General features: G+C 45.7%; 1 protein-coding gene and 1 non-coding gene across 2 annotated transcripts in view; both read right to left on the bottom strand.

Moving 5' to 3' along the window:
- The window catches only part of LOC126458199 (NAD kinase-like), a 517,930-nt gene that overhangs the window by 417,297 nt on the left and 75,701 nt on the right, over nt 1–24,932 (bottom strand). The gene's annotated exons all lie outside the window — the stretch shown is intronic.
- On the bottom strand, nt 3,482–3,556 carry Trnat-ugu (transfer RNA threonine (anticodon UGU)). Its single transcript has one exon. It is a non-coding gene; the product is annotated as a tRNA-Thr (tRNA).

Genomic DNA, 24,932 nt, shown 5'->3' on the forward strand with positions numbered 1-24,932 from the left:
TTGGACAAGTGGCGCTCGGTGGGAATACGGTGCCGAGATACTCCGCGCAGTTGCGATAACGCTGTGTCCCTGATGGCGCAGTAGTTTACCAACCTGCCTAGTAAGCAGATCCCGGGTTCAAATTGCGGTCCGGTACGCATTTTCATTCATCGCCGCCGACTCTTCGTAATGTCCCGCTGCAGCTGACAGTAGTGACCCCCTTCAGTTTACATACAATGATTCTCAGCTGCGGGTTCTGCGTGGTGTCTGTTCTTTCAGACATTTCCGAAAGAACAGACACCACGCATTCACGTACTTCTATCTCACCTTATGTTCTCGCGATACTTCCGTGGCACAATTCGCACAACTACGAGGGTCGTTATGTATTTTTTCGCATCAACCATGGTGCGCCATCGGATGCGTGATTACAGTCGCAAGAATGTAATACTTCGGCGTATTTGAAGCTGGCAGGACACTCGTAAGTGTAATCCCTAGACAGCAAAGGCCATTTTCGTAGCTGCTGTCGTTAAGTGAGCTGAGGACATAGAGTATGATCATCAAGGGCAGCGCTGGACGACGTGGTTTCTGTGAACGGAGTGTGTAAGCACTGCTGATATTCAGAGGCCATTTTGGTGGTGGCGGGTGGAGGGTGTGCGCCGTCACGAAAAACCCATGTACAACCAGGTGGATGGCTGAAAAACTTGCAGCAAACCAAGCGAGAATGGAAACACTTCTGGAAGGAAAGTGACTTAACACCAGTCAACATTTCAAGACTGGAAATGCATATCCAGGAAAACAGGTGCATCACGTTCACGGTACTTAGTTTGGGAAGTCGTCTGTACGCCACGTGGGTTCCCAAACCAGTGAAGGCAGCACACACAAAAGCGCAAGCACGTGTGCAGTGATCTCCTTCAATGCCGCAGCCAGGCTCCAGAATGTTTGATGTCCAAACTCGTGGCTGGCGACGACACTTGGCTCCGCTACCATGGGCCGGAGACCCAGGCCCAGCTGATGCAGTGGAAGCAAACAGGCACCTCCCCCTTCCCCCACCCCCACCGAAATTCCATACAGCGGGCAAACTACGGCTTGCCATCGCTGATATGGGGTACCAGGTACTGTCACACCCACCGTATTGTCCTGACTGCCTCTTCTCATTATTATCTAATAGGGACTATGAAGACCTCTATCGAAACATCATATCGCAGACGTCCAGGACCTGTGAGCAGCTGTTCTGATGTGAGTGCGACAGACTCTAAAAACGTAGTTCGAGAAGTGCCTACAGAAATTACCACATCGATGGTGCAATTGTTTGCAGGTTAATTGAGACTTCATTGAGAAAAATGCATGTACCTGCCGAGACAGAGATTCTTAGTGAATGTAAAGTGGAAACCAATATGGAACAACCCTCTTACATTTCTCTGTCATTTTCTTCAAGAGTGTTCATCGTCTCCTGTTTCAGTCTAAACCGATAATGAAGACTCTACTACGGCCATTGGTATTGGCGTCGGTGGCGATCCCAAAAATCGTTAGAATCGTGTTTGAGTGTTCTATGAATGAAATGCCTACAGAACAATTGGGCAAACTACCCAGATGCAACACTTTGCTAGCTCAGACGGGGAACAGTAAAAGAGAATCATACACAACACTGTCCAAAAGTTCCCGAACTGATTTTTAACCAGCCTTCCTCTCGAATCAGGAAAGTATCTTCAACATAGACCGTAGTCTGGATGCATGGTAAAGAAATCCCTCCCACACTTAGACTGGAGGTGGAAGAAAATAGATGCCTACTTTTCCTAGCGAGTCTAACAAACAAAACATCCGGACGACCCGCTGGGGCGTTCCGCCTACAGCACAGAAACGCATACCGTCCTCTACATAAGACCTACCTCTACATAAACCCTGAAGTACAGCACAGTACCCTGGAATACAGAGCTGTATCACCTGCGACATGAAAAGCCTGTCTGTCAAGTTGCGGCATCTACAAGAAGCCCTATGCAAAACATAGAGATGCATACAAAACGTGATATCTAAATAGAAAAGTCGGAAGAGGATCAAGTGGTTGGCGTTGCTACCGCATGCGGGTCAACCTACCGCCAAGATAGGCAGAGACCTAGAAAAACAAAAGAGAAACTATATCCTACCGACTACGCAAAGCCGAGAATATACTGGACTCCGTCAAATATACACGTGCGCTAGGGAAGCCAGGCGTTTACAGCATTACATTCGTGAGCCGCCGTTAGCACATACGCAAGTTTCAGTACGATCAGAGTTCAAAAATTAAGTTAAACATTGTTGTGGCAGGCCAAGTAACTTCTAGTGAATGCTGCACTACAAGTCAAAGTGACACAGACACACAAAACTATTTTTCAACTCAGTCGCTAAGTCTATGCAAACAACTATTGCAACTTTTAACAATTGTTCAGTTCCTGGACGATAGAAATCCGCTCCTTGATCGTGAGGCCATTCCAGAATCGCTGTATGATCGTCTTTTTACCCAACTGTTCTTTCCGCTTCCCTGGACGATGGCAATCGTATGATGCAAGATCAGGACCTTTCCATCAGCACCACCCACATCTTTGTGGCCTTGGTCAAATTGCTGCGCTGTTTCACTACGGCTGACAGGACACTGCATGTCGTCCATATACGGACAATTTGTCTGCAAGAATCGCACTATCCCGTGTACTTTAACTCTGGAGCTCGTCTGCAACTGCAGGGCCATTTCACTCGCACAATGCATGCCGTAACAGAACGGCGTCTGCAGGAAACCAGGAACATTTACGAGGTATGTTCAAAAAATTCCGGAGCGTTCGTAATTTCGCGCCAGTGGTGTGTTGGAGGGAAATGCGGTTGGCATCCCATCACACGGCTGTGTTTAATGTGCAACTGCTGGAAGTTTCATTGCTGTATGTCGGTTAGTTATTGTTCAGTGCTGCACTGAGTAGAACGTTGTGTCGCACAATTTGCGAATTTCGAGACGGCAGAGTTAGAGCAACGTGTCTGCATTAAATTTTGCGTGAAACTCAAGAAAACCTTTATACAGGCACGCCAAATGATGCACGAACCCTACGGTGATGAGTGTTTAAGCCGTACTCGGTGTTACGGATGGTTCACACGGTTTAAAAATGGCCGCACGGAAGTTAAAGAAGACGACCCTCGTTCAGGACGCCCTTAGACGTCTACCGACGAAGTTCATGTCAGGAACGTCAACGAAATTTGCGCGTGACGATCGAAGACTTTGTCCAAGAGCTTGTAGAAGAACGTAAAATTTCAGTTGGATCATGTCATGACATCCTGACACAGCATCTTGAAATGGACCGTGTTGGAGCCAAGTCCATCTCATGGCTATGAGTCAAGACCAGAAAGACCTTCGCCTCGCAAAATGTGAAGAGCTTATGGATCGCGCAAATGAGAACGAGACTCATAACTAAATTAGAATTATATATCAATACCTTCAGCTGCTGACGGGCGTTGATATCTGTCAACGGGTGCAGGTGAAAATGTGTGCCCCGACCGGGACTCGAACCCGGGATCTCCTGCTTACATGGCAGACGCTCTATCCATCTGAGCCACCGAGGGCACAGATGACAGTGCGTCTGCAGGGACTATCTCGCGCACGCCTCCCGCGAGACCCACATTCTCACCTTACATGTCCACACACTACATTCGTAGTGTGCCTACCCAACACACTCATTACTCGTGGAAGACATTTTTGGTTCAAATGGCTCTGAACACTTTGGGACTTAACATCTGAGGTCATCAGTCCCCTAGAACTTAGAACTACTTTAACCTAACTAACCTAAGGACATCACACACATCCATGCCCGAGGCAGGATTCGAACCTGCGACCGTAGCAGCAGCGCGGTTCCGGACTGAAGAGCCTAGAACCGCTCGACCACAATGGCCGGCAAGACATTCTTACCAAGTCCCGTAAGAGTTCAGGTAGTATGTGTGCATCCGCACAGAAGAGGAAGGTCATGGCCGGTATTGCCAGAACTATATACTTATATGGATATGGTGTCCATTCTTTCGGACATGTCCGGCAGAATGGACACCATATCCATATAAGTATATAGAATCATAACTGGTTATAAGATGTGGGTCTTCGGTTATGGTGTTTAGACCAAGGTTCAATCTTCACAGTGGGTCGGGAAAGATTCTCCAAGATGAAAAAAGGCTTGTCAGGTTGAAAGGGTACAGTACCGCCCGACATTGAAAATAGGTACAACATACTTCATTATTCTTGTCTGAACAACATATTTTTTCTAATAATAACTCAATTTCAATTAATGCAGCGAAGCCAGATACCAGTGTGGGAAAGAATGACAACTTATTTATTTAATTGATCACATGTGCACTCCCACAAAATAAATCCCTACATCCAGTTTGGTGAGATCTGTGAAATGAATGAATGTATGGTCGTCTGCTAACCGCAGATAGTGAATGTGAATATATGATCATTTTTGAGACGATCCTTTGGCCACCTTTGGTGGGACCAAAGAGATGAAATTTACCTGAGCTTTGAGCGCCTGAAATGTGGCTGACCAATACGGTAGCAAGGTGCTCCCCCACTTCGGCAGAGGTGCGAGAGGACCTGAAGAACAGCCATGTTTCAGCACTCTGCCGCTGGACCTTGTGCTGTTAAGACCTGTCTTAGGTGTGCTCCGTAAAGACAAAAGAGTGGAGACATGGTATGGATGTGGAATACTTAAGAGTAGTTTGAAATAATAATTTCTCTATTTCAGGAACTTTTGTGGGGAGAATTAAATGTCAGGCAGGTAATATTAATGGGATCGTAGTAATCTTCGGAAGTGACCAACGGTCACAATGAAACCACGTGTAGCAATAAGTTGAAATACTTCGTGTGCTTAAGTTAAGCTGAATTACTAGCGTGTGTACTATAAGTTGAAATATTTAAGAAATAGCGTGTGCAGGACTTGAAATTAGAGGCGAGTACTTCCACGTTGTGAGTACTGTGTGAGTCTCAATCTGTGTATGAGACAAAGGATAAAGAGAAGTACTCGTCCATGGTATCAGTTGATGACTCGTGTGTGTGATGAATATGTTCTTAATATTACTTTGCGTGATATGTTTCCGTGTGACGCTGGATTCAAACTATAATACTCAGAGAGAAGCAAGGTTTGTCAGCCGTCTATCCAGCAATGCCACTTGGCTTGCATTGCACAGGAAGATGTGCATATATCTCCAGAGTTCATAGTAGGAAAGTAGAATTACGAAGTGGGGCAGTGTCGTGTGAAACTGGGATAATTATTAATTGAAGTGGGAAAGCTGAAAGTGATAATGTTGCGACTATTCCCTGTGTTGTATTTCATGTTGTAGTGTGGTGTATGTCATGTAATTTGAGTATGTGTGGTTTGCATGGGAGAGTAGCAAGGTAGTTTCAGAGGTAGTGGGTTATGCGTGTTCCTTTTGTACCGTTCGGTCTGGAGGAAAGTTTCGTGATGATGGTTGTGAGAGTCGAAGTGTGAGATATAGCAAAAGATCCACCATCCTATCCAGAAAGTGCACTGTAGCGTTAAATAATTACGAGACCATAAGGTAGAGAATCACCAATGTAAAGCCATGCCCACTGGGCGGAATTTCTCATGTGTTATTGTTGTAGGTTATAGAATTTGTGTGTTTAGGTTATAGAATTTATCGGAATAAATAAGATAGTGAAAAGAAAAAGATTGGTGGCCTTTTCCTTCGAATTGTATGTTGTCATGATATCCAGAATTTATAACGTGTGCGCCACTCATATTCAGTGCGATGGCCAGGTGATGATAAAAGCCGTTAAATAAAAAAAGAAAACGTGGTATTGCCAGTGCGTAGTGAACAGTCAGAGTTCTGTAAATTACTGATAGTCAGGTATGCGTTTCCGTTGCGTATTATTCATATAGGAGGATAATTTGTAACTTAATTGTGAGTACGAGAGTTCATGTTACTCGATAAATAAGAATGAATCCACTCGCTTGGCAGACCACTCATCTTGCAGGCCTGACTGCTTGATGCCACAGTATGAGCAAGGCATGTGGGTGCCTCTCAAGGTCAGTTCAAATGTGAAAGCCATGCTGATAGTGTTCTTTGACTTTGAAGGATTAGTTCTTCATAAATTCGCGCGACAGGGACAAAGAACTGTAAATTGGTGGTACAGTCTGGAGGTGTTGCGACGCCTGCGAGAAAATGTGAGAAGGAAAGGGCGTGAAATGTGGTGAGACAACTCATGGCTCTTCCGTCACAATAATGCACCCGTGCATTCATCCCTGTTTGTGAGCGACTATTGCAAAAAAAACGAAATCACTGAGTTGCCTCGTCATCTGTATTTTCCACACCTGGCTTCTGCAGACTCATTTATTTCCATAGATGAAAGGGCAAAGATTTACAACGACAGACGAGATAAAAAAATTGCTTGATAGCGTAGCGCCATCCAGCAAGAGGCATACCAAGACTGATTCCGAAAGTGGAAGCGGCGTTGGGAGCAGTGTATCTGTTGTGGAGCAGAGTATTTCGAAGACTATGCACAATACGTAAAAGGTAAACTTAGAAAAGTTTTGTGAACAAAGTTCCGGAATTTTTTGAACAAACCTCGTACTCTCTTCAATTCTGACAACGCGGCACTCTTGTTGCGGGATGGTCCCTAACTTCGTTCGGTACATCGATGTCGATTTCGACAAACAGCGCAAATCTCTCGCAGTACGTAAGGGGCGTTCGTCCACACACAGCAGCAACAATGGCCACGTGATCGATTTCGAGCAGAAAACGGTGCCGTATTGTGCCAATGGGTTATGACACTTTGCCTTAAAAAAAAAAAAGGCGGTGGAAAGACGAGTAAGTGACGACTTTGTCAACAGGGCCAGCTGTTTACAATTAAGGACTGCGATGTTAGCGGAAAGTCGCCAAGGACGGTCGTGCCAGAGCGGAGCAAGCAGCGGACAGAGTGGACGGCCAGCACCAGGGCTCGTTGCCGGGACTCTCACCACCACCCAGCACAGGGTGGGGGACATTGTCTGCTGGAGACATACGACTGGCCCTTGCATTACTTGCTCGGCGCAGGAGGCTGTGGTGTCCAGTAGCTACAAAACATTACATCTACTTTAATTGGGTAGGCTTCCACGGCCAGAGTCACTCGACATAAAAGTTTTCTGGGTATGGTAGCGCGTCATAATGTAAAAAAAAAAACTTCTTTTGGGTCTAATCAGCCCATTAGACCCAGAAGAAGGCCGCTGCAACCGTGTCCGAAACGTTGGTTTTTCTCCAGCAGCAGTTGTTTCTTTTTTTTTTGTTTCCATTATGACGCCGTGCCATACCCAGAAAACTTTTATGTCGATTACATCTACTTCTCTGCAAATCACATTTAAATGCCTGGCAGAGGGTTCATCGAGCCACTATGACAACTCTCTATTGTTTCAATCTCGTATAGCGCGCGGAAAGAACGAAAACCTATATCTGTCCGTACGAGCTCTGATTTCCTTTACCTTACCATGGTGATCGTTTCCGCCTATGTAGGTCGGTGTCAACAAAATATTTTCGCATTAGGAGGAGAAAGTTGGTGATTGGAAATTCGTGAGAAGATTCCGCCGCAACGGAAAACGCCTTCGTTTTAATGATGTCCACTCCAAATCCTGTATCATTTCAGTGGCACTCTCTCTCATATTTCACGATAATACAAGACGTGCTGTCTTTGAACTTTTCGATGTACTCCGTCAATCCTATTTGGTAAGTATACCACACCGCGCAGCAGTATTCTAAAAGAGGACGGACAAGCGTACTGTAGGCAGTCTCCTTAGTAGATCTATTACATTTTCTAAGTAGCCTGCCAATAAAACGCAGTCTTTGATAAGCCTTCTCCACAACATTTTCTTTGTGTTCCTGCCAATTTAAGTTGTTCGTAACTGTAATTCCTGGGTATTTAGTTGAATTTTCGGCCTTTAGATATGACCGATTTATCGTGTAACCGAGGTCTAACAGATTCCTCTTAGCACTCATGTGAATGACTTCACACTTTCCGTTATTTACGGTCAATTGCCAATTTTCTCTTCTTATCTTCTCTAAAACATTTATCAATTTGTTTTGATGGCTCTGAGCACTATGGGACTTAACATCTGTGGTCATCAGTCCCCTAGAACTTAGAACTACTTAAACCTAACTAACCTAAGGACATCACACACATCCATGCCCGAGGCAGGATTCGAACCTGCGACCGTAGCAGCCGCGCGGTGACGGACTGAGCGCCTAGAACCGCTAGACCACCGAGGCTGGCAATTTGTTTTGATCTTTGATGACTTTATTAGTCGATAAGCGACATCGTCATCTGCAAAAAACCTAAGAGGGATCCTCAGATTGTCCCCCAAATTGTTTATATAGATAGGGAAGAGCAAAGGACCTATATCAGTACCTTGGGGAACGCCAGAAATCACTTCACTACGAACTGTGACCTCTCTGACAGGAAATCATGAATTCAGTCACATAACCGAGACGATATTCCATAAGCTTGACGAATTGGAAGGTCGGTGAGACGTCGCTTCAAGACGACGCTGCGACCCGGCTGATTGGTCGAGGGCAGGACAATTTTAAAATGAAAAGAGCGATTACAGGCAGGTATAACTGATTAACGTGTAACGATACATCGATACGAATTACAGAGAAAGTAAAAGAAAATTCAATATTTAGATCGTTGCGTGTCTCAACCAAAGTTAATGCGTTCTGTGAAACCTCATCACCCGTCTAAGGCGCTGCAGTCATGGACTGTGCGGCTGGTCCCGGCGGAGGTTCGAGTCTTCCCTCGGGCATGTGTGTGTGTGTGTGTGTGTGTGTGTGTGTGTGTGTGTGTGTGTGTGTGTGTGTGTGTGTGTGTTTGTCCTTAGGATAATTTAGATTGAGTAGTGTGTAAGCTTAGGGACTGATGACCTTAGCAGTTAAGTCCGATAAGATTTCACACACATTTGAACATTTTGAACAAACCTCATCACAACAACTGTACGGTCCATTTTTTTTTTCACAGTTTCATCAAAATTTTTGTCGCGGATGCCTGTACACTGGATGATGCCAGAGTCTGATACGGATTTCAGGGATTACATGTCTCAGTAAGATGGAACACCAGCACATTCGGGTATGGAGACTCGCTCATCTAAACAAACATCCTCCAAACCACTTGATCCGTCGTACCGACAACGACGACGCCATATTCTGCTCTTGAACACAGTTCTCCGGACCCAACACACACGGAATTCTTTTGGTGGAGCTCTGCGAAATCCCTTGCGTATGTGCCGAAAACAATTGCGAAATGAAACTGTGTGGGTGTGAAAAGCATTGTCGCTGAGATTTTGTCCATGTGAGCAAGGAGAGTTCTATACAACAGTTGTATTAGCCCTGACGATACGATATCGATACTATTTCTAAAAGATATCGATATGTAACGACTATATTTTTCCCATGATATATCAATATCAAAATGGCAAAATATTTTTATTTTATATTATTTTTTTCACAATTTTCGGTACATATTTGTAATAGAACATAATTTTGCTTTCAATGTGTGAAGGAATCTTACTACGTTTTCAGCTTTCATCGCGTCCAATCTTTCTCTTAGACTCTGTGTGAAGCAAGTATGTGCTGCACAAAAGAAGAAGTCCGTTTGCCCTTGGGGGTGGAGCTGTGAATGGAGTTACAAGATTTCAGATGTGGAGAAATAGCACACCAGTTGCGTTCAAGCTCGTGGTCGTGCGGTTGCGTTCTCGCTTCCCGCGCCCGGGTTCCCGGGTTCGATTCCCGGCGGGGTCAGGGATTTTCTCTGCCTCGTGATGACTGGGTGTTGTGTGATGTCCTTAGGTTAGTCAGGTATAAGTAGTTCTAAGTTCTAGGGGACTGATGACCACAGATGTTAAGTCCCATAGTGCTCAGAGCCATTTTTTTAGTTGCGTTAAAAAAAATCGCTACTAGTATGCTGTTTCCTCACATCGGCATTCTTTAAGAAAAGTTCCTGAAAATGATGAACAAAAATCTCAATGGCAAGATTGGTCTTTGCGGTGGGCGGAGACGTGTGAGGGAAATGCTTACGTAATTGGCGCTTGGCGCCACCAACAACAGAATCTGCGACGTTTAACTTCACCACTAACTGCTAGGTCGCTGGCGTTGGCAGAGAAGAAAAAACAAGGTAGTCGACATGAAGAGTCTCGGGCAAATCCTATATGTGACGATACCGAATGACGGGCCCATCGGACACCTTTTAATGTGCCACTTACTAGCAGTTACTATTGTTAGCGAAGTGGTTATCGCCAAACGTGAACGTGCATCGTTTTCCTTTCAATTGTTGCTCTAAGGCGAATAGGCAGGCTGCTAATTTGTTGATGTACAGAATAGCTAACTATAAATGAATACTTAAATATACAGCTCTAAAACCGCTAGTGAAGCCGATATTTTTATGGGCTGGTCCGACGATACTTTTTTAGTCGGTGTATCGACACTTTTCCTCGATATATTGAGAACCGATAATACTTTTATCAAATATCGACTTATCGTATTTCCGATATTTTGAAAAATATCAACAGTCCTAATCTGTACTATGTACAACCCTTCTCTCCAATTGTTATCGATGTATCGCTATGCATTAAATTGTTACAGCTGTCTGCACTAGCTGTACTCATTTTGAATTGCCCTGTATTTAATCAGGCAGAATTCTGCTACAAAGATGATTTTCCAAAGACGTCCGAACTGCCTGTGAAAGCGGTATGTTGAATCGGACAATCTGTCCACACACACCTTCTCCCCACTATGTTATTACGCACTTCATCGAGATATACGACTGGAGCAGTAAATTATTTGACGAGAACATTGTGTCTTCAATAATCGATCGTCTTGAGAAACGCGAGGGAATCGTTGGCTTGCTCCAAGATGCCGGAGCGTACAGAGGCACATTATCTTGTATACTTATTCCTCGCACGCCGTGCTCTGTTCTGGCCGCACTCACGTCAGCATTTTACCGCTCCACTACCAGCCGTGGCTAAAGCGCTGTACCAGAGAATTCTACACGACGGCAGGGCAGCGGCGCCTCGCCTTGGACTGGCGAGTACGGCCGGCGTTTGTGGAGCGCCGGAGCGAAGCGACAAGTCCGCCCCAAGGACGAGCAGCCAGCGATAATGTCTCCTGAAAAATACGGCCTCAGAGTGCGCAACAGTGTGCCAGGCGATAAACTCGTGCGCAACACTCTACAGAAATCACAGCTCCGTTGTCAATAGCGCAACGTTCCGCGGTCAGATTTGCCCTTGCTACTCAATGCCATTTATATTTAATGCATACGTAATATGTACGCCTCTATTACTACTACTACTACTACTATTACTATTACTATTACTATTATTGTTATTATTATGGCCTCCTCCTTGTTCCAGTTGGCTTTCACTCTTACAGAGGAGGCTCGTTTACGTTCTCCCGACCCCTTTGGTCTGTACTAAATGGTTCAAATGGCTCTGAGCACTATGGGACTTAACATCCGAGGTCATCAGTCCCCTAGAACTTAGAACTACTTAAACCTAACTAATCTAAAGACATCACACACTTCCATGCCCGAGGCAGAGTTCGAACCTGCGACCGTAGCAGTCGCGTAGTTCCAGACTGTAACGCCTAGAACCGCTTGGCCACTCCGGCCGGTCGCTCTGGTGTAACTTCCCACCTGTCTACTGTGTGTCTGAATGTGTCTCTTTCTACAATGCCGGTTGGTCTTATATTTGCGTTTTTGAGGTCCTTTCTAATTTCGTTCGGCCAAGGTGTTGAGTTCTTCACTGATGTTACATAGTCTTATTGTCTTCGTCAACAGCTAGTCTGTTGCGATGACCAAAGAATTTCGTTCTCCTCTTTTTAATTTCAATTTCGATGTGCGAAAACTTTTCTGTCGTTCTGTCTTGTGTATGTCTTGCTCCTAAAAATTTTCTAATGATCTTCCAAAAATTTTCTAATGAGCTTCCTCTTTTTTTTATATTGATTCAAGTTCGTATTTTCTGTTAAGTGCCAGTGTTTCGCTTGTTTAGAGGACTATTGGTTTTATGACTCTGTCGTAGTGCCGAATTTTTGTCTGTATTTACATTGATTTTTTGTTGTACACCTTTTGGACTAACCTTAATGCTTTTTTTACTCTTTTGAGGCGATTTGCCGGCCGGAGTGGCCGAGCGGTTCTAGGCGCTACAGTCTGGAACCGCGCGACCGCTACGGTCGCAGGTTCGAATCTTGCCTCGGGCATGGATGTGTGTGATGTCCTTAGGTTCTAAGTTCTAGGGGACTGATGACCTCAGATGTTAATTCCCATAGTGCTCAGAGCAATTTGAACCATTTGAGGCGATTTTTCTGTGAAACTTCTTCAAGACCTGTCAGTTCGATGAATTTTCCGAGGTATTTTAAGTACGGGCCCCTGATTATTTTACCATATTTTGTTTTCAGGATCGTGATTTCTCTCTTTGAACATAAGAATTGGTTTCTCGAGTCATATTTGTAGCTTTTCCTGCACTTTCTTTGTCCCGAGCTGTTTGATGGCGGTCTCTTCGTCCTCTATGAGTAACGTCAAGTCGCCTGCAAATGTGAGGTATGGCGTAACAACACTACGGTTCCTCGTGAAATGATGTGACAAATAAAATCTTTTGACATTTGTGGAGCAAACGGCACCCGCCGAAGAACGTTGCAGTACAATACAAAGTGCCGACCCGCTGACGGCGCTGGCAGGCGTGATCAAGTAGCCTCTGCAGTCTGTTGGGATCTGTCCACCTACATGCCGCAAGGTGACTTTCTGCTGTCGAAATACTGTGCTCGTCTGACGTCCGACCGTTCCGGCCGCGCGGGATTAGCCGAGAGGTCTTAGGCGCTGCAGTCATGGACTGTGCGGCTTCTCCCGGCAGAGGTTCGAGTCCTCCCTCGGGCATGGGTGTGTGTGTTTGTCCTTGGGAGAATTTAGGTTGAGTAGTGTGTAAGCTTAGGGACTGATGAGCTTACCAGTTAAGTCCCATAAGATTTCTCACACATTTGAACATTTTTGATCTGACCGTTCCCCGGTAACTTTTCCTGCAATTTTTTTTCATTTTATTCGCTTTCGGGCCATGCCCATTTAATAGTAATGTCAATTATGACAATCCGAAGGTAAGGACAACACAATACCCAGTCCTCGAGCGGAGAAAAATCTCCGACCCGGCCGGGAATCGAACCCTGGCCTCTACGCTTAGCAATTCGCAGCGCTCGCCGCGCACCTACCTAGGCGGACATCCCTGAAAATCACGCGCGACAAGAAACTGAAATATCGTAGTTTCAGTACTGTGTGTTCGTGCTGCCGCGACACACTGCGTGTACAAATACGTGTTGCCGCATATGGACAGTGCTTCAAATACGAGTAGACAAGAATCTGGTGAACTGCATGCAAATATTACAACGACTATACTACACGTGCAAAGTTGACACCCGGCGTGGGGGATGATGGGAGCGACCATAAAGGCATTTCCCATTTACAGTCGCTCCCATCAGGCACCGCGTCGAGAGTCAACTTAGTCTGCGCAAATATTCCCTCGTAAACGCACCACCTGCAAAGGGTCTGCGGAATATAGAGGGAAGAATTCTGTTGTGTTCCTTCATATCACCATCACTATAGCAGCTTTTTCGTTGTCGGATTTTCCCATTATTGAGGCCACATTTCGGCAGTCTAATACTGGAAACTTAAATAAACATACGTGCGCAGGTTCTGGTACCTCTCATCCCGACGCGGCGTATCACACACACTGATTCCGAACCGGCTGGTATGGCCGAGCGGTTCTAGGCGCTTCAGTCTGGAACCGCGCGACCACTACGGTCGCAGGTTCGAATCCTGCCTCGGGCATGGATGTGTGTGCTGACCTTAGGTTAGCAAGGTTTAAGTAGTTCTGAGTTCTAGGGGACTGATGACCTCAGATGTTAAGTCCCATAGTGCTCAGAACCATTTGAACTGATTTCGAAAATCGTTCAAATGGCTCTAAGCACCATGGGACCTAAAATCTGAGGTCATCATTCCCCTAGACTTAGAACTAATTAAACACAACGAACCTAATGACATCACACACATCCACGCCCGAGGCACTGATTTCGAGTTAATATGTGTAGTGCGCTTATATGTAATCACCTCACGGGCTATGAAACGTGTCCTCATTTTTCTTTATCCTTTCTTACGTCACTTTGTGCTTGGTCAGAACTGCATCTCTCGTGACTTACTAGTTGTGAAGCGAAACGGTCTTCACCCAGTGTATTTCAATTTTCTTTTCGCCCCTCTGTACAAAATTCTACTTACAAAGGAATTACTCCAGCTCGATCAGCTTGAGCCGAATAAACATGCTTTCAAAACACGGTGAGAGATCTGTCGCACCACCCACCGAGGTGCTATACCTGTAAAACGATTACATATATCCGATGGTAAAAGGTTAGCGAATCCAGAGAGGACTCATGCACAGGAGCCTAATGAAACAATGCCGTATAACAGCCAATAATAACTAGCAGATTCCCACGATTCAGAAACGAAGTACCATTACAGAAAAAGCGAAACATTTGCTTGAAACAATGAACGTTATCACATGGAGTGCCTACACATAGTCATTTCGAAAATAGTTGTTGTGTTGTCATACTTTCTTTTCTTTCCCGTCATAAAACTGCGTATGTGAAGTTTCGGCAAAATAATTGAAAAACAGCGAGCTGGACATATTACATCATTTTCGGTATTTCCGCACTAGTCCACTATCAAAAGCCACACTGATCACATTATTGATTTTTTTGCCAGTAGCTGTTTCCTTCGGCAACATAATTCTCCACGAATGTACTTTTTGTTACCATAGCTGTTTCTGTTTTTCGCTTTCTCCCACATCATTGGAGCTGGTTTTCCTGATGAGTCACGCGAATCATGCGTCCGCGCAAGTGTACAGGGAAGCGAGAGGAGTGTGTTGTGGTTTGCGACTGCCCCACTTGTGTGCAGTTGCGGCGCGGTCCCCGCCGGGCCCCGGAAGAGGCCAGCAACGCCGGCGCCAGTGAAAGTGCTGGTCCGGTTGCGTAACGCTGCGCGTCAATTAGCCGGCCGTCTCCATGGCGACGCGGCCATAAACACCGCGCTGGAACTCCACTTGACCCCAGGCGTCGCGTCACGCCACGCTAGCGCACCAGGCGCCATTCTGGCATGGCGTGCAGGCCGCTGCCGGAGTTAACCTGCCAGTCCGAGAAGCGCATGCAGTAAAAGGCAACATCGACGATCGTCCGAACTACGTCCCTTACTCCGAGACGCTATGGAGCCGCGCCAAGTTACACTCGCGGCGGCAATAGAGGCTGTCGTAGCGTTGTGCCGCCCGAGGCACAGTATCTGAAGCGTTGCACTCAGGATTAACGAGGACTGCTTCTTAGAACCACCAAACTTCTGAATCTACCTCAATAGTGACACTAATAACCTTCAGCTAAGCATTTGATGCCCATGAACATTTGACGTACGACTACAAAAAATTTCGTCACCTACAGCTTTCAGGTAGTGCGGTGAAGTGGTTTGATAGCTGCTTCACAAACTGGCAGCAGCATGTTGTCAGTGGGAATGTAAAGTGTCCCTGGAAGCACGTTTTTCTCAAGACTGTCACAGGGCTCAGTTCTGGGTCCGCTGTTATTCTCCTTGTATGTCAATAAGCATCTCGTAGATTCTGATATCAGTGCCGCCACCGTCCAGATGAATGACTGCTTGTCTTCAGTGGTCAACTGGGGGCAAACCTTGGGACTTGAGTTATCCACGAGAAAGTTCCAATTACTTTTAGCATGCTATCAGAAATAAATTACTTCTGAATTTCGGGAACGACTACCTCTTTTTCGTCTCGACGGCATCCAAACATCACACCAGAAAACCACGAACAACTTGGGTAACTTTGGATGAGCACATCAATGGTAGAAAATGCAGTGGCCGGATGCACGACGACTTCCACTTCTGCGACGAAATGCAGTACGGCAGGAGAAGTAGCGACTATGCGGCGCGAATCAAGTGCTCGTACGCCCTGTCATTTACACTGAAAGAGTGGCATAGGCATGCGTATTCAAATACAATACGTAAACTGGCAGAATACGTCGCTGCGGTCGGCAACGCTTTATAAAACAAGGAGTGTCTGGCGCACTTGTTACATCGGCTACTGCTGCTATAAAAGCACTTCATCAAGATTTAAGTGAGTTTGAACGTGTTGTTTGAACGTGGGATTTTCCCATATGACCATTTCCCGAGTGTACCGTGAATATGACGAATCTGGTGAAACTTCAGATCTCCGACACCGATGCGGCTGGAAACAGATCCTGCAAGAACAGGACCAACGACGACTGCAGAGAATCTTTCAACGTGATAGAAGTGCAACACTTTCGCAAATTGCTGCAGATTTCAATGTTGGGCCATCAACAAGTGTCAGCGTGTGAACCATTCGATGAAACATAATCGATATGGGCTTTCGGAGAAGGCCCACTCGTGTACACTTGATGACTGCACGACAGAAAGCTTTACGCCTCGCCTGGGCCCGTCAACACCGACATTGGACTGTTGATGACTGGAAACATGTTGCCTGGTCGGACGAGACTCGTTTCAAATTGTATTGAGTGGACGGTAATGGAGACAACCCCATGAATCCATGGGCCCTCCATGACAGCAGAGGACTGCCCAAGCTGGTTGAGGTTCTGTAATGGTGTGGGGCATGTGCAGATGGAGTGATATGAGACCCCTGATACGTCTAGATACGACTCTGACAGGTGACATACATAAGTATCCTGTCTGACCACCTGCATCCATTCATGTCCATTGTGCGTTCCGACGGACGTGGGCAATTCCTGCAGGACAATGCGACACGTCTAGAATTGCTATTACTGAGCATATCTGAGATGCCTTGCAACGTGCTGTTCAGAAGAGATCTCCACCCTCTCGTACTCCTGCGGATTTATGGACAGCCCTACAGCTTTCATGATATCAATTCCGTCCAGCACCACTTCAGACATTAGTCAGAGTCCATGCCACGTCGTGTTGCGGCACTACTGCGTGTTTGCGGGGACCCTGCACGATATTAGACAGGTGTACCAGTTTCTTTGGCTCTACAGTGTGTATCGTGTGTGTGTGTGTGTGTGTGTGTGTGTGTGTGTGTGTGTGAGAGAGAGAGAGAGAGAGAGAGAGAGAGAGAGAGAGAGAGAGAGAGAGAGAGAAAGAGAGGGAGAGGGAGAGGGAGAGGGAGAGAGAGAGAGAGAGAGAGAGAGACTGGGCCTCAACCTCTGGAAGTCGATTCTTTTTCTTTCGACGGCCTTTAGAAGAACCGAGTGAGGTGGCGCAGTGGCTAGCAAACTGGACTCGCATTCGGGAGGACGACGGTTCAATCCCGCGTCCGGCCATCCTGACTTTGGTTTTCCGTGATTTCCCTAAATCGCTCCAGGCAAATGCCGGGATGGTTCCTTTGAAAGGGCACGGCCGACTTCCTTCCCCGTCCTTCCCTAATCCGATGAGACCGATGACCTCGCTGTCTGGTCTCTTCCCCCCAAACAACCCCAACCCCCTTTAGAAAACAAATATGTTTTGAAAATATGTGCACGACCAGATCAGTTACAGTTTTCTTTATCTACACAACCTATTTTTCCACACAGTCTTATTCCAGTTCCATGCTCGGTTTCCAGCGCGACACGGCGGTGTGCATGGCCTGTCGGTACCGGTGCTTGTACTGATCACGAAGCCACTTGTCTGCCGCGCGAACAACCGCCTCGGTGTCCTCAGAATGCTTTCCACGAATGCTATTCTTTAATGGCCCAAACGAATTGAAGTCGGAGGGGCTAGGTCAGGGCTGTTGGATGGAAGGGGTAGCACTGTCCAACACTGTTTCGTTTTGTGCTCGAAAGTCCTCAAACGTGTGTCAGACCGAGCGTTATCGTGTTGAATCAAACCGTCCATTGGGTTATTTGGTATCGAAGTCACTGAACTGAAAACACCAACACGCTGCAACACATCAGGTGTGGCAGACGTCGATGATCTCCCCTGCACATGCTCTACAGATATCACAGAAACGTCTGTGAATATTCCCCACAGTTTTTTTCTCTGCAGTGAGGAATTTAGTGACAAGCTCATTGTAACGCACAGTACTTACAGAAGCAATTTTCATATACTTCTGCAGCTGCGCTAACTGCCGGAAGAGACGGAAATTTCGCGCACGCACTCAGGAAACTTCAAAGAATTCACACCTAATGTTTCGCGTTTGCAACATTGTTGTCGGCTGAGAAGTATATGGAAGGCACACTTTCTAACTGCTATATGGCCAGCTCATCTTTGCCATGCATTAAAGCCTTTCTCTCCCCCTCTTCTCTCAACCGAGCGAGGTGGCGCAGTGGTTAGCACACTGGACTCGCATTCGGGAGGACGACGGTTCAATCCCGCGTCCGGCCATCCTGATTTAGGTTTTCCGTGATTTCCCTAAATCGCTCCAGGCAAATGCCGGGATGGTCCCTTTGAAAGGGCACGGCCGACTTCCTTCCCTGTCCTTCCCTAATCCTATGAGACCGATGACCTCTTCCCCCAAACAATCCAATCCAATCTTCTCTCAAGCCTGTCACACTGTAGTGACGTATCGTAGTGACGTATCGCTGTGCGATGTATAGTCATTTTATTTGCTCACTTTTGGCTATGTTTGAGGAAGTCACAAGGACTGATGAAATGTTTGTTTGTCCCATGGTGGGAAGCGAGCGAGGGAAGCCGTCGCCTAGCGGTCCCGGCTTAACCACAGGAGGTCGGTCACGAAGGCTCTTGTGAAAGGAAGTCAGTCTCCCAGGCACTGCTTTTCGCAAAAGCGTTCACAGTAAGCCCCCGGCCTCCTGTTTCGGCTACAAAAGGGGTTTTCACCCTTGAAAGGAGCTGCCGACTAGCTCGCAGACGACTGCTATGCGTGACGAATTCACCTTTGTGTACACAGGTAGCGGAAGAGGCTGACATGGCGCCGCTAGTCCACCGTTGCCTTCGCACTAAAATCTGGTTATCTGATCATGAGGATCTTGCCCGAGTCCGTGCTTTGGTGCGAAGGGCTCGACCAACCGACTGGAACTGGGCTAGGAGTCCGTACGAAGTATCTATATGTGAAAATGAATTCAGAGAACCAAGAATGGAAAAGTTTGTGCAGGACTACTCTGTATTATGGAAAAGAACGCGAAATTCTTGTTGGTCAAGTTAGCGCTAGCTGGAGATCCACACCTCCATGATGAACTGTTCCAGAAGCAGAGTTAGGTGGAGAGCAGATTCCGGGTCGGGACTTGCCGTGGGGAAGGCGTAAGGGTCTCCCCTGATCCACATGTCGACGGTGTCAGCCTCTCTCTGCGTTTCCCTTCGGTGTTTTTTGTGCATTGTGACGCACGTTCGCTGAGTTCTTAGTAAGTTTCGGATATGGCAGTTTAGGCTGTCCGTTTTCTGAGCAGCTGACAATTTGCAACTTTGGTTTTTTTCATTAATTGTCTTATTTCGTGAGTCTAGCGCTCAATTACTTTGCATCTGCGAACTGAGCATATTGCGAAAGCTTGTAGTGCTTCCCAAGCAGTCTTCGACTTAGATTTGCGGCATCCTCCAATCTGTTAGCAATTATATTCCTAATTAGCCACTATTCGCTTTTAACTTTCAGAGAACTGGTGTTCGCACGATAGTGCTTAATATCACTTTTATTAATTCATGTAGAATATTGATTAGAAAAAACCGATGTTGTCTACTGCACTCCAGCTTTGCAGTTGTTGTGGTGGTCTTCAGTCCAGAGACTGGTTTGATGCAGCTCTCCACGCTACTCTACGCTGTGCAAGCCTCTTCATCTCCGAATAACTACAGCAGCCTACATCCTTCTGAATCTGCTTAGCGTATTCATCTCTTGGCCTCCCTCTACGATTTTTACCCTCCACGCTTCCCTCCAGTACTAAATTGGTGATCCCTCGATGCCTCAGAACGTGTCCTACCAACCGTTCCCTTCTTCTAGTCAATTTGTAGCACAAATTCCTCCTATTCAGTACCTTCTCATTAGTTATGCGATCTACCCATATAATCTTCAGCATTCTTCTGTAGCACCACCATTTCGAAAGCTTCTATTCTCTTCGTATCTACACTGTTTATCGTCCATATTTCACTTCTATACATGGCTACATTCCATATAAATACTTTCAGAATAGACTTCCTGACGCTTAAATCTACACTCGATGTTAACAAATTTCTCTTCTTTAGAAAGGCGTTCCTTTCCATATCCAGTCTACATTTTATATCCTCTCTTCTTCTACCATCATAAGCTACTTTGCTTCCCAAATAGCAAACTCATTTACTACCTTTCTCATTTCCTATTCTAATTCCCTCATCATCACCTTATTTAATTCGACTACATTCCATTATCCTCGTTTTGCTTTTGTTGATTTTCATCTTATATCCTACTTTCAAGACACTCTCCATTCCGTTAAGCTGCTCTTCCAGATCCTTTGCTGTCTCTGACAGAATTACAATGTCGTTGGCAAACTTCAAAATTTTTATTTTTTCTCCGTGGATTTTAATTCGTATTCCAAATTTTTCTTTTGTTTCCATAATTACTAGCTGAATATACAGAATGAGTAACATCGGCGATAGGCTACAATCCTATCTCAGTCTCTTCTCAACCAGGGCTTCCCTCTCGCGCCCCTTGACTCTCGTAACTCCCATCTGGTTTCTGTACAAATTGTTAATAGCCTTGCGCTCCCTGTATTTTACACATGCGCCTTCAGAATTTGAAAGAAAGAGTTCCAGTTACAACCTCGAATGTTCTACACCAACTCCTGACTAGGCGACTCTTAACTAAAAAAATACAGTCAGTTAGTTGCATATGCAAGCTATTCTCTCAATGTGACGGAGCTTTGGAGATTATTGTTAATTTAGTCAACTGATGCACGAGAACGAGAATCGCAGTCGCCCGCGTAGCATCTTGATGTTGAAGTCGTTAAGTGTGGTAGGCAGACAGGACCCACAACTGCCGAGCCCCTGCGAGACTTCGACCTAACATCGCACTGGGACAACGGCTAAGTTTCGAGTCCACTGCTGTTAGTTTAAATCTACCGCCCAGTAATTTGCCTTTGCAACTCTGTTTTTCACAAACTAAAATAAATTGTGCTTTTTTCTACTATAGCAATCACTGTTGCTCATTATTTACGTTACACTGATTTAGAAGTGTGTTCCAATCAACATGTTGTAAAATTTGTAGAAAGCCTGGTTCTACATATGAGAGAGCCCGATAACCCCGTCATGCCAGGGTAAATGCATAAATAAAAATAAGGGATGCCGTCCTCACTTTGACCCACGAGACAGGATCAAAGCTGACACTGCTTGAATACATATTACAAATGCCGTGTGAAACATCCCCTTTGAAAAATTAATGATTTACTGTGCTGATAAACCTCTTACGTTATTTGATTTTCAAACAGCTGAGCAAAACTGAACATACTCAGACATTTCTCTCTTCACTTATTATGCTCATCACTAAACTGACACACAATATATATATTTTTTTTTTTTGCGCAACGCGATCTGACTTTCAATAATCCCTACAAAAGAGTGGCCCCGACTAACAATAACCTATACCTTTCATGAATCACTTGCCTAACAAAAATCTTCGTTACTCGAACTACTGCAATACAGCGAGCGCCAATACTGCCAGCTAAATAAAAGATTCTAACTACTGATAGGCATACTCAGCAAATGAAAGATTTTGATAGAGAACAAACAATGTCATTACCTTAATAGTGTTCAAATGTCATAATATATATATCAGTTCATGATATCCAATATTACAAATTTACTCTTTCTGATGGACACACGTCCAGATCATCCGCTCTCAAAATTCTGCCATCTCTCTCCCCACATCCACCACTGCCAGCGGCTCACCTCCAACTGCGCAAAGCTACGCGCTGTTCACATCCAGCTGCCCAACACTACAATAGTGAATATTCCAACAATGACAACCAGCCACAGACTGCACACAGCACAGCCAGTGATTTTCATACAGAGCGCTACGTGACGTTACCAGCATAAAAACCTAAACAGCCTGCTTTCACGTGTAGCCACCTAACTGCATTCAGAAATACTCTCACGCCCAAGCACTGGACTGAAGAACATACACCACTAAACGTCAGTAGAGCACCAACTACTGATGTCTTGCAGCTGCCACAGTTTGATCTCCACAAATACAATAAAAGGGTAGTAGTTAAAAATTACTTGAGACATCAAAACGCTTCAGTTTCGCTGAAACGAATTCTCGTTGTTAACTATAGTTATACCACATAGGTCCGCCTTTCCCATATAACACTACCTCCAGCTAGATAATGGCTCCACGAAGTACAGACTCTTCCCACCAACTAATTGTGCAGACTCAGTAGCACACTTGTGTACAAAAGCCGAAAAAAAACGTTCATCGCGCAACACCCGCGCACCCAAAACGCACTGACAAATTATTTTAAATTTTCCGCATTACTGTCGATAACTAACTTCCATCAGCACCTCGGTTCCAAGCAGTCCACGATTCCTGCGACCCTGAGGGCTGCTCACCGACTCTTCGATCCCGAAAGGTCCCAGCAAGTCCCTAGACTGTTTAATCATTTCGGACTTTCCGTCAGTCAGTTTCAGAAGCAACATAAGAGCATTTCCTTCTCCCGCTAACTGCGCTCCTGTCGCAAGTGCTGATGCCTCGCAACACTTCCGCCGCTCCTTTATTTGCAATAGGAGTTCGAGACTACATGTCAGCCAGGGTAAGTGTCTAGTCCTTCACCCAGCCTACTCGAAAGATGTTAGGCGGTTTAGGGAAATCCAGCAGTTGCGGGCCGGACATGGTGTGCGCAGACATTGGCGTCCCCAAAGGCCAAGGGGGCGCGACCCTACGGCGAGGCTGGGGATGATACGTTACAGTGGAGGGCGCTGTAATCGGATCAGACGTGACTTACACCTCTGAGGTGTTTATCACGGGATAGACACGCTCTACTTAACAGAATTATTGTTTGCATCCGATAATATTGTAATAACTGTTGCACGCTTTCTTGAATGCACACTGAGTAAGTCCACGCCTGTAATTTTCCCGTATTATTTAGCATTTAACGTTATTTTCTGTAGAATGGATATGTTCCACTGGCCTGGACTCTCGAGTTTTATGAGTAAAGGAAGCAGACAAGTAAGAGAAAAGATTAAAAAGAAATTTTGTGTCCAAAATATTTAATTATTCCAAAAAATAGAATGACCATTTTTCAGGCAAGAATAAGTAAGTAATGGCAGTTTGACCACTACATGTGATATTTGTTTTCACCTACAGGATTCGTGACTCTTTCGCGGAAGACTCTTTCCTACAACTTCTAGCCGCACATCTAGAATTTCTATTTTATGTGAACAAACATTTGCCGTTCCCTTAGTTTTATCTTTCGGCCAACAGAAAGTAGCCTTACAAGAGTAAGGCGAAATGAGAAAAACATGGTTTAACTTTTCGTTTTAGGTCATCAGTCCTCTGGCTGGTTTAATGCGGCGCGGCATAAATTCCTCTCCTGTGCTAACCTCTTCATCTCAGAGTAGCACTTGCAACTTACGTCCTCAATTATTTGATGGATGTATTCCAATCTCTGTCTTCCTCTACAGTTTTTACTCTCTTCATCTCCCTCCAGTACCATGGAAGTCATTCCATAATGTCTTAACAGCTGTCATATCATCCTTTTCCTCCTCGTTGTCAATGTTTTCCAAATATTTCTTTCCTCTCCCATTCTGCGCAGAACCTCCTCACTTATCTTTTGAGTACATCTAAATTTCATCATACCTCCTTATCACCAGACCTCAAAATCTTCGATTATCTTCTTCTCAGATTCCCCCTCCCCCCTCCCAGTCCATGACTCGCTTCCATACTTCCTGGGCTATGCTCTAATCGTATATTCTTAGAAATTTCTTCTCCGAATTGAGGGTATGTAACACGTCTGTCGGATGAGGACAGCCCCCATGGCGGTTTTCGAGAGGAGGAATGTATGTCACTAGATTAAGTTAGACATAATTTATGCTATGTAGAGCCATGGTGAGATTGTTAAGAACGCAGAACTTGTCATTATACAAGAATACATTACATCAATTTAAAAAAAAAAAGACATTTGATACCGTCCCTTCCGCAGATCCTAAGCGAAACTGTGCTCACAGATGTACAAGTCAAAAAATTCTAATCATATTTTTATTGAAGAGGTAAATACAAACTTATCTGATGAATGCGCTCCAAGCAGACAGCGCCCGTATCGTTGGCCAGGGGTTTACCTCTGCCATTGGTTTCTTTGGTTTGGTCGGCGTCTTAAGTGGGAGCCATCGGAGAGCTGAGAAGAGAGTTTGCAGAGGGAGCTAGTGGACATCCGTTTCGTAGAGGGGGCGGGGCGAGTTGCCGGTGGAACCCCGGTCTGTAGGTACACGCTGCCTGTGCGATGGACACTAAGGAAAGCACTGTGCTTGAATCTCCCTCGTCCGCGGTGTATCGGTCACCTGGTTGCTGGGGACGACTGCCCTGTTCCCAGGGAGCGTCGCTGCTGCTGGTGAGTACCACAGCTACTTACCTGCCCACGTCACCTTTCTTCTACATTTCTCATAGTCCCTTGGGTGGCGAGACAAGCCCCACGGCTGCTTTCCCCTCTGGTAGTGTTACTACGATCGCCGTACCTGGGGCTCCTCGTTCGTCTGTCGCAACTGTTGAAGTCAGATGTCTTCGCTCCGTTTCTTCCTTCTCGATCTTCCGCCGGCATCTCCCGTAGTGTAGCAGATGGCAGTAGATTGGCAAGGCAACGCCCTACCCAAATCGTTCTTGAAATAGCGTCAGCAGTACTGACCAGCACCTGTCCTTCCGTCTCGCAACGCTGCATATGCTTAACATCGAGTCTTTCCTGCCAATTCAGTTGCTGCCGATGAGTACTAGTAACACTGCCACATAGAGCGGACATTCCGACAG

This window comes from Schistocerca serialis, chromosome 2 (genome assembly GCF_023864345.2).
Source record: "Schistocerca serialis cubense isolate TAMUIC-IGC-003099 chromosome 2, iqSchSeri2.2, whole genome shotgun sequence".
Lineage (NCBI taxonomy): Eukaryota > Metazoa > Arthropoda > Insecta > Orthoptera > Acrididae > Schistocerca > Schistocerca serialis.